General features: G+C 44.0%; 1 non-coding gene across 1 annotated transcript; it reads left to right on the top strand.

Annotated features, from left to right (window-relative positions):
- Positions 1-216: 216 nt before the first annotated feature.
- Positions 217-324, top strand: TRNAL-CAA. The gene is made up of 2 exons: positions 217-254; positions 279-324. It is a non-coding gene; the product is annotated as a tRNA-Leu (tRNA).
- The last annotated feature ends 10061 nt before the right edge of the window (positions 325-10385 follow it).

Genomic DNA, 10385 nt, shown 5'->3' with positions numbered 1-10385 from the left:
AAAAATAAATCCTTGCGTTATCCTGAGTGGGCAACAGAGGCTGTGCAGCCAGGGATGGAGCGATGGAGTCAGAGGAGCAGAAAACAGCCAGAAGAGGGTTTTACTGCTGCAAAAAATAAAGTGGCAAATTTGGGGGGCATTATAAAGGAGGCAGGAAAGGTCAAGTGGAAGGGTTAATTCTTGAGGATGAGAAGGGTGAAGAAAACTTCCAACAGTGTCAGGATGGCCGAGTGGTCCAAGGCGCCAGACTCAAGGCTCTGCTGTCCCTGCCTGGGGGTTTCTGGTCTCCGAATGGAGGCGTAGGTTCAAATCCCACTTCTGACCCACCTTTTCTCCTGAAAGCTGAATTTGTAAATAATTTTTAAAAATAATCCTTCCATTATGCCTGCACCTGAGTTTGGCAAAACACCAATTCTCCATTTCCTCCCCGCCACCCGCACCCCCCCCAAACCCATGGTGTGGTACCAATCTCTACTGTTCACCCATCGCCAACTGCATCCACACGTGGAAGAAAACCACATGGAGGGACAGGCGGTGGCAGCAGGGTGCACGCGGCCCCACAGGTGGTGGTGGGCACCAACACCCACCTGCCGCTTCCCTGGTGGTCTAGTGGTTAGGATTCACCACTCCTGCTGCCATGGCCCAGACTCAATTCCCGGGCCAGGCTGATCTTGCTTCTTTTTAAGAATCACTGCTTTAATTGTCATGGGTAACAAGTTGATGAGGGATGGGCTTAGCGGAGCTCAGTTATCACTATCCTGGGGTAACTTAGACCGGTGGGACTTCTTCCCCAGCTTGCAGCCATTCCCATCACTGCTGGTAATTAAAGTATGCATATTCAAGAATCTATAACCGCCTACTTGCAGCATGGGGGCTGTGAAAGCCTGTATTTCTCTAAGGTAAACAAACACTGACAGATTCTCAGTAACAAAACACTGAGCCACAGCCCAGACCCTCACCATCCTTTCCTTCAAGAGAACCCACCACCACCACCAAAGGCTTCTGCATTTGGACTTTATTGCAATGCTACACTGACTCTTTCATCTGGCAGACTCCCCACTCCACCTGGCGCATTGCTCTGATCTTCCCAAACTGGTGGTTGCACAGATCTTGTCAGCAATTGGGGAGCCTTGTGGGCTTCATTCCTCTCCCTGGAGCTTTAGAACTTGTTTGTCACCCAGCCAGACCTCAAGGGAGGGATGATGTTGTCTCTAGCACCTGTTTTTAGGTCCCACATGGCCTTCGCCTGCATGCACTGCAAGGCAGCTTTCGCTTGCTTGAGGCTGTTGGCAAGTATGTCCTTTGGCTGCTTGGTCTTGGTCAGCCCCTGTCCGTAGGCCATGACAACAAGCCCTTCCTGGTGGAAGAGAAGCCACGTGGCCTTGGCGTTGGTGCAGAGGGATATTTCAGAGTCCTTTTCCTCTGCTTCTTTGCAGGCCGACGCTTCACCTGGCTCAAGGGCTTCCCTGACTTGGACAGGGATCTCTTGTGCCCAAAAAAATCTTGTACCCGGGTGATGCACCCCATGGGTGTAGAGCTGTAAGGTGCAGTGTAGGAGAAGTGGCAGAACTCTGCGACCAGGAGAAGGGGAGAAGCCGTTGACGGTACTGCTCTCTGCAGCACCGGCTGGCATTTAGAGCAGAGTCGGGTATCCCCATACTCTTGGTTACTGTGTCGGGGTAGGAACTGTCACCTAATTCAAGTGGTGTTTTCAGTGATGTGTGTGGAACTGCACGTGCAATACCAAGACAACAAAATGAAGCATTTGAGAAGGGATGGAACTTATTTCAGTAGGGAGGCTAGGAAGCATTTAAATTAATGATTTGATGTTAACGTTGTTAAGGCTAAGATGAGTCATTGCAGAGTTCAATGACATGTGGTTTGTCTGATGTAATGCAGACCATTGGTAAAGGAAATTATTAGAAAGAGATGACTTTTTCATTTTTTGTCCGCTGTTTTTATGGCTGCAGTTTCAGAGTTTTTGCTCTAGGAGTCTCATTTTCTAGAAAGACAGAACAAGGAAAACATTGGGGTTTCTATGCAGTCAAGTTCTGACAGGCTGACAATGCACTGTGCGCTCTGTACTGACTGTTTAGGGGCACGTCTTTGCTGTAAATGTGAGGTGATTTGATAGATAAGAGATACTTGTGTTTGCAAAGCGTCAGTCTGTTCCCAGTGTCTTGCAGAGTGTAACGCTCTGTTAAACATTCAGGAGCAATTCCTGGACAGCAACTGGAGGTTGGTAACTTGGCATCCCGTGGTGTCTTGTTTATGTGTTAGAACTAGATCGTCTTCATGTCCCTATCCAAAGGTAAAATATAAACAAAAGGATTTTCATACCCCTGTACCTTCTCTGTTTATAAATGGTGAAAGTACTGAACAGGAAATAAACAGTCCTATACATTAAGTCTTAGCAAATCTTCAGGGTCAGCTGGTATTTATTTAGTGATTCTTAATGGTTAAATGTGAACGTGCAGAATAATGACTGTATGTTACTGATTTCTTGAATTAGTTCTCATCAGAGGAGTGCAAGAGGTAAATGTGAGGCTATTTTTAAAAAAGTCCTTTTGAGCGAGAATTGGAAACTACGGGTCTGAGAAAGCCTGGCTTCTAGATCAACCCTATTGACGTGAACCGTCCTGAAACTCGTAATTCTCATGGCTAAATGCAATCCTGCAGGGGAGTCACAAGTGCTGTAGTTCTTACAGAAATCAATGAGCACAGGCGTTTGCGGTGTTACTGTCAGTGTTTCCACAAAGTCACCAAAACAGAAGTTGAGCTGTCCTGGTATAAAAGCAAATACCATTTCATGAAACAGTAACTGTCTGAGAGAGGAAACTATAAAATAATAGAGAAGAATAAAAGGACTATCTAGGAAATAACAAAATGGCAAAGTCTGGGATATTTTAGTCTGCACTGAACTAGTTGAGCTGACTGAGAAAAAATTGGCTTTGAAATTTTTTTCTTGACCAAATAAATGACTTGTCATAAAGTACTTGCAAAGTCCTTTGGAGGATTTTGACACTGCCCTTCCCTTAGCTGTTTGTGAGCTGTCAGTAGTGGAGTTTGGTCAAATCTTGCTTTATGATGTCCCTTTTTTAAAATGTATTGTCTGATTTAACACACAGTACTTTCAAAATTGCTTTTGTTTGGTTTAGTGAGTTACTACGCATTTTGATTTATAGCGCATTTCTAAATGTGGGTAACTCCTTACTGCCAGTTTAAGGAGATTGAATGCTACGCAGACACCTCTGTGTTGGTGCTTCGCTCGTGTGCCGCACAGCAGTTACTGCATGCTCGGGTCTAAGAGTACAGTCTCCTTTCTGGGTTAAGTATGCTGGAGCAAAGGCAGTCTTCCCAAATAATGCTGTAGAGCCTTGGCTCCTCATATTACCTTTCTTTGCCTGTGAAAACTCCTTTCCTTAACACTTGTTTCACTTTATTTTGTACCCACTGCAGGACTGCTGACTGTAGGACAGTTTCATCAACTTTACGGTCAAGGTGTTTTCTCTCCTTACTCCTACATGGCAACCTCGTGCCAAGCCCCCAGCACTTTACCAGCACAAGGATTAGCTCCGACTCCAGTCCCTTCCACTTGGATCCAGCAGGGACCACTTGGGTTGCTGCCAGGGCAAGGGGCTTCCCCAGCTTTTCCAGATAAAGGGGCTGCCTTTCCTGTACTCCAGACACTTCCAACAGGAGCCACGTACACGCTCCAGCCTGTGGCTTCTCTTCCGCCACTTCAGCAAGGGACCCAAAGCGTTGCCGCATCCATTGCAAATTGCAGCAGCTTTGCATCTTCAGTGCCCTACTCACAAGCCTGCTATCCAACAGGTATGAAAAAAATTTCTGCATTTGCTTTTCAAAAATAGATTTTAAAGTGAGACTTTTAAATATTTTTCCACAATACTCTGCCATGTGTATATCTCAAGTGAGAATTAGAAAGTGTCCAGTCTAAAAGGAAGTTGGACCTTTAAAGCAAAAGGAGTTTCTGTTTGGTATTCGTGTCCTTCCTCCAGATTTTGCGTGTCCCCTGGTGATTTTCTGGATAGCCTTTCTGTTGAGGTGAAAGGGTGAGGAGAAAACCATTTGTCCAAAATAAGTCAGTGTTAGGCTAACTTTCATATTATTTTTTAAAATTAAGCAAAACTTGGACAATGATATTAAAGCACTGAGACCTTGTTAAAAAGTAGTATCGTAGGCCTTGGTCTCATGTTTCCCCAGGTTAAGGTTTTAAACTCAAAGATCGGTCAAAAGTATTGTGTAGAATATTTCATTCTGCTCATACTATTTTTGTATCTAATTTTTTTTTCTTGCTCAGCTTCTTTATGTTGTATTTTCTATGCACTGAAGGCTAGAAAGTACAAAAGTCTTGGCTCCTTTCTTTTTTCTAAATTATTTCTGCCACAATTGTCAGTCTCACTTAATCACTCTATTACAAAATAAACCAGTCTCACTTAAGTGTTTTTATTCTTCAGAAGAGGAGTTGAAGCAAATTACTGTTCTTTTCCTTGCCCTTACCTTGAATTGGAAAAATCACATGATAGGTTATTGTCTGGGGAGTGGTGGTGTATTTGTTGTGGTTTTGTGGTGGGTTTTTTTAATTTCCCTAAAACTTCTGAAATTCAGAACATAGTGACTCTGGAACAAACTAAAGCTCAGTTATTATCCTTTCCTTCTGCCTGCTCCTCCTTTGGCAGCCGCACCTTCACAGACAGCTATCTATCCCTGTTTAGAAATCCTACACAGTGAAATCATTACATCTTCTGTGCATGTCTTCTGAGACCTCTGCTGAGAACATTTCAGACAATAATCAACAGTTTCCATAACGTCATTTTTGTCAAGGAAGGGTTCTGAGGAGCTGGGCATTTCTTGTAGACACACTTAAATGTTTTAAGAGACAGGCAACTTCTGCGACGTGCTCCTTATGCAGAGATTACTGCGGTGGCCAGAGTGTGGAGCCTGCCTTACCAGCTGCTAACTATCAAGTCTTCTCCCAGGAGCAGGTGTCCTGAGAATCATAGAATGGTTTGGGTTGGAAGGGGCCTTAAAGATCAGCAAGTTCCCACCCGCCTGCCGTGGGCAGGGACACCTTCTGTTAGACCAGGTAGCTCCAAGCCTCATCCAGAATACTTGCTTCATTAAGGTGGGAGGTGGTCCCCGCTTTGTGTTTCTATTGGTTACAGAGCATAGGCTGAAACTCATCATGATGAGTTGTAGTTGTCTCTGTCTCAGCTAAGGCCCCAGCCCTCTCCCGTAGTCAAGGGAAGGAAAGGGGCGTCTCTCGGTTTAGAGTTTGTCTTGGGGTAAGATTACTGGTGTCCTGGAAGTGCCTGTTTTGAGGTACTGCCTGCAGGGGAGCTGGGGGAGACCAGCGTAGATTTAGACATGAATGTGTAGATCTCTCCCTAGATGATGCTCATTGCTCTCACTGGATTTGTAGAAGTTGAAAGGATAACTTGGCTATGTTGCTCAGGTAGAATCTTCTGGGGTGGGAGGTGGGTGTGAGAACGCAGTGAAAGTATGCCAAAATTTGCAAGGTGTAATCAGAACTAAAATACAGAAGCTTATGGAATCTGAGGTGTTTAAAAACTCTGGTGAATTAATTAGCATTTCTGAGAATGTGACATTTCACTGGAGTATGATAAATCTTTTAATTTTCACTGTCACTTAGGACTGTCTCAGTGGTTTTACTTCTGTGCCTGTGTATCTCTTAATCTCTCCGCTATCCTTTCTTCTGTGTATTATAACATACAGAAGCCGAAAGTGGTTTCTTCAGATGTCCACATGAAAAAGTCTGGTTTCCTTCATCATGAGAGCACAGCAGCAAGATTAGCTTGTTTGGAAAGTGATAGTTAACCTTAAAAGATGTATTTAATAAGTGAGAGGACTAAAGCAGGCATCCTCAAACTACGGCCTGTGGGCCAGATATGCGCCCCCAGGGTCCTCAATCCGGCCCCCGGTATTTACAGAACCCCCCCGCCAGGGCTTGGGAGGGGAACCAAGCAGCCGCAGATGACTGCCTGCCACTTAATCCACGCGCCGGCCCTCTGTTTAAAAAGTTTGAGGACACCTGGACTAAAGAATGTATGTTCAATCTTATTCTTGGCTCTTTTCATTTCACTTTTGAAGTCCCATTCAATGAAATCAAAGTAGAACTTTGTCAAAAGATTTCTTTTTATGTGTGTTCAAACTTGTTTGTTAACTTCCGTGACAAAAAGATTTCCCTGGTTTTTCATTATGATTCTTATTGAAAAGTCAGTAACATAAAATATGCTCATCTAAGTCTTTTTTTCCCCACTAGCCTTAGACCATAATTAGTTTAAGGATTTAGTTCTGTTTACTTTCAACTATCTGCAAAACCTTTGACAGTAGTAGAATCGGGTCAAAGAAATGCGTTGAAGCTTCGTTATCTGAGAGTGTCTAATAATGAAAAATGAGTCATGGAGACCATGTGAGACATATTAGTTATTGGTGCCACCTGACAGTGCCAGTCCAATCGCGCCTTTTGAACGCATCTGTGCCTGTAGGATTCATTTACATATGAAAACCTTTCTGGTGAGTGGTAGTTTAGGAGTAGTCATGATATTCTTCTGAATGATACACTCTCGGTCAAGATCATTCATTTTCTTTGTAAGTCTTAAAATTCACATGGTCACAAGTGTGTGTGCGTGTATGAACACCTAGGCTCAGCTATGTGAATATGCTTTCTGTGGTGTATTGTGACAAGAAAGTCAAGCAGCCAGGTCAAAGAGGTGATATTAAGACAGAAAAGACTCTGATTATGAAGTTTCTGCATGTATGTGTGTGTTTTACCAATTTTACAATATATATTTTTAATATATCTATACGTATCTTAAATATTTTTAAGATTAAGAAATTGGTCTTAAAATGACTTGGGAGGTAACAATAAATTTCTGGAATGTCGTTTACTGTGTGATTATTGAAATGTTTAATCAAAGTAAGCAATAGAACTCTGCACACCAGACACAGGCTCCGGCAGTCTGACAGCTGTGTTTGAATTCTTGCAGCCACACCGCAGAGCTGTTCAGCAGCAGCCCACACAGATCCTCTGGCTGGCTGTGCTGGTCCTGCTGCTTCAGCGTGCACCCACGACAGCTTTGTCCAGGTGAGCGTAGCCTACTGAAGGGAGGTGAAAGCGAAGGAGACTGTATGAATGAACTGCAGGTTTGTACACTTGTGAAATTAAGGATATAAATTTGAAAATTGATCTGCTTGATAAAGTGAAAGTGATGTGTTTACAAATACCTATTTCAAAGAACCACTGAATGTTAAACGGGTAGTTTTGTAATTCAGGTTAGGTTTCAGGGTAGCTATGCTAGTGGGTGTCCTCATCAGTGGAGAGTTTTTTTGCTTGACTTCACCAGAATCACTTTTAGTTAATGAGCCTGCATTTGTATTGGAAGAATGTTCTTGCCTGGACAAAAAGAGATTCTTTAATATTATGAAAATACTGAGAAGCAGCTCCACTTCTTTGTCCCGGACAGCTTCCTGCAGTCCTGAGTTTCATTTGATGAACGAGAAAAACTAAGGTGACTTTTTGGAATGGGCCCCACCTCAGAGATCTCTTATTAAAGATAACTCCAGTACTTCCTGTAAATGCTTTATGTAATTCTAGTGGAAACTGCACCTTATTTGGAGGGCCTGGCTTATCAGATATCAGAAGATCTAAAGTAAGAATGCAAGAGCTTCCTTTTTTATTACAGCATAACGCATAAAATTTTTTTTCCCCTCACAGAGGACAAGCGAAGCGAGTTATGCTTATGTGTGTTGAAAAAGGGTTGACCTACTCAAGCTTGATCATCCAGTTTCCTGTCTTGCAAATTCAACCTCTGTCTTTTATTCGTGACTTCTTTTAAATATAAGCTTATCCAAGATGGGCAGGTTATGGCCAGGATAACACGTTAGTGTAAGGCTATAAATAGCCAACAGCCAGTCATGCCGTCGATATTGTAGTATTTATTTTTCACACCGTGCATCTTTGTCCTCTCACTTTCATTGTGAGCTGCTTTTTTCATCGAGGGCGTGAGGATCCATCCGAGCGATGGGCAGTCACAATTAAATAGCTTATCTCGGAAGGCCGAGATCCATGGGGTAGTAAATCATTCCAAAGGAGTTGTCAAAGGTGGTGTTGTGGCTAGATTGAAGGATAATAGACAGTGTCCAAAGGGTCTAGTAAACAGCAGTTGTTTGGAGAAGCAAGTCCGTGGGCAGTGTGTGGAGTCAGAAGAGCTTTAGGCCACTTGCTAGTGGTTGCTTTGTTTCCTGGAAACCCCCAGCAAAAAGCTGCCGAGCATCTGGGCAGACTGCGGGAAGGCGATCCTCTGCGTGAGAAGGCCAAAGGCGAGCAGTGCCCTGTATCAGTTCCACCAGGTCAGTAACCGGCTGTCCCTGAGCAGGGTAACACAGCTATCGTACCGCGTGGATCAACGGGACTTGTAGAGATTTCTGAGTCTTCGCATAGCATAGGTCATTTCTCCTGGAACGTGGTGACAGGCCGTGCAGGTGGTACAGAAGACAGCAGTTTGCCTGCGGTTCTTGCTGAGCTGTGGGGAATAATCGGTTTGCCTTTTGTGTGTTCTGGGGCATATACTTCCCCAAACGTCTGCTGGGGGATGTGGCAAGCTGCAGTATTGAGCATCCTGCCCGGCTGGTGTATCGATCATCCATCAGTGACCACTTGCACAAATCCTCAAAAGCGGTAAAATTCATCAGCCCTGGCTGACTAAGCATTTTTATTGTTCTTCACAAAAAATAGAACTATTGCATGGTGTATTTCCTATCGTTCCACTCAATACCTTCCACCAGTTGCAGGAATTCAGTGCGATGCTGTTGAAGCGTGGTTTGCGGGGCGTTTTGGGCTGTTTGGTCCTGCTGTGTGCTGCTAGGTAGGAGTGGCAAAGCCTGTACGAAACTGCTGGACCAGTCCCGAAGACAGTGAACCGTGTCGGCGCACTAGCAGTCAGCAAGCTGGTTACCAGCCCCGTTTCTGTTGGATCCAGACGGTGCTCTGTGGTCTCAGAAGGAAAAGCGGGCACTCTTGGACAAGGAAGCCTAAACCTTGTGCTGTTCCTTACTGGGTCTTGCAGAGAGCATCACTTTTAAGCTTAGGAGAGATTAAGACAGGTGGAGTTTCTGGGTCTCGGAGGCCAGCTGCTGGGCTTGTACAGTACGCACCTGAGCTGCTGAAAGTGTTAGGTGACCCTGACTGGAACATGGGCAGACCAGGCCGGTAACTAACTGGTTGGTTGGCTGCAGTTTGCTCTCCAGGAAAAGCTGCAGAGAATTACTGCGTGGAATGGCAAGGGGATATAGGTGGTTATACCCAGACATGGTTGGCTGATGATGGTGTATCTCACCAGGTTTCTGAAATGGGGGTTTCAGAGGTTTGTATTACACTCTCATCACAGTTGGTTACAAAACAGGGAGCTCAGGTACAACTTCTTACCCATTTTTCATTTGGGTTCTCTTAAGTGGGGTTTGGATTAGTGTGATGAATCAGTATCCTTGGGTAGGAATGAGTCTTTTGAGAGACCTCCTGCTGTCTTCTGCAACAGCAGTGCTGGCAGCTCACAACCATTAGCTCAATACTTCCCCGCTGCTTTATCATAGATGTGAACTGAGGCTACATATTGGATTTCAGCTATTTTTTTTTCCTGCTCCCACCTCCTTTTTTTTTTCTTAATAGCAGCCCTGCTGTTTGATTATTGCTATTACCATGGTTATTAAGCTGTCAGTATTTCCTTGTGGAACTGAAGCAAGAGGTAACAGGAAATGGAAGAAATAAACGTGCAAGAAAAAAGAAGAAAAACTTTCTGACCTTAAAAGCAGTCCTAAGTAGTTTGCTTTTATTTGTAATAAGGAGTGATAATCAGCCATGTTATTTCAAAAAGAAATCAAGCCTGAACTAATTCCGATTGCCCAAGCACTCAAGCCAGATTTGTGTAGTCCTAGCAGTCCCTGAAAAGGTGTGGTTGTGCTTTAATTCCTGCACACGCTATGCTAATCTTATAAGTGAAATGCCCGTCTTCTCTTTCACCACTTTAGCTAAGTTAGACCATTCTTCCTCTTGAGCTCAAATGACCAGCAAACTATTACTCTTTCAAGCCCTGACTTCTCAATCTTTTATCAGTTTTCCTTGTTTCTTTGCTGCCTCCCCCCCATCCTCATCTGTCATATCTTCTCCAGGTGAACTAAAAGGATTTAAATTGTACCTTTGCGTGGCCCTTTTCTCCTGTTGGAAATACATATGAGATCCTGTAGTGCATCCAAGAAGACAATATGTGCTATAACAGCTTCAAGCTGAGGTCCCCTAAGAAGAGGCAGAAAAAGATTCAGTATGGGTGGGTTGGTTGGTTGGTTTT

The sequence above is a fragment of the Falco naumanni genome, assembly GCF_017639655.2.
Source record: "Falco naumanni isolate bFalNau1 chromosome 3 unlocalized genomic scaffold, bFalNau1.pat SUPER_3_unloc_1, whole genome shotgun sequence".
NCBI lineage: Eukaryota > Metazoa > Chordata > Aves > Falconiformes > Falconidae > Falco > Falco naumanni.
The sequence above is the reverse complement of the archived record's forward strand: the minus strand, read 5'-3'. Positions and strand labels throughout refer to the sequence as shown.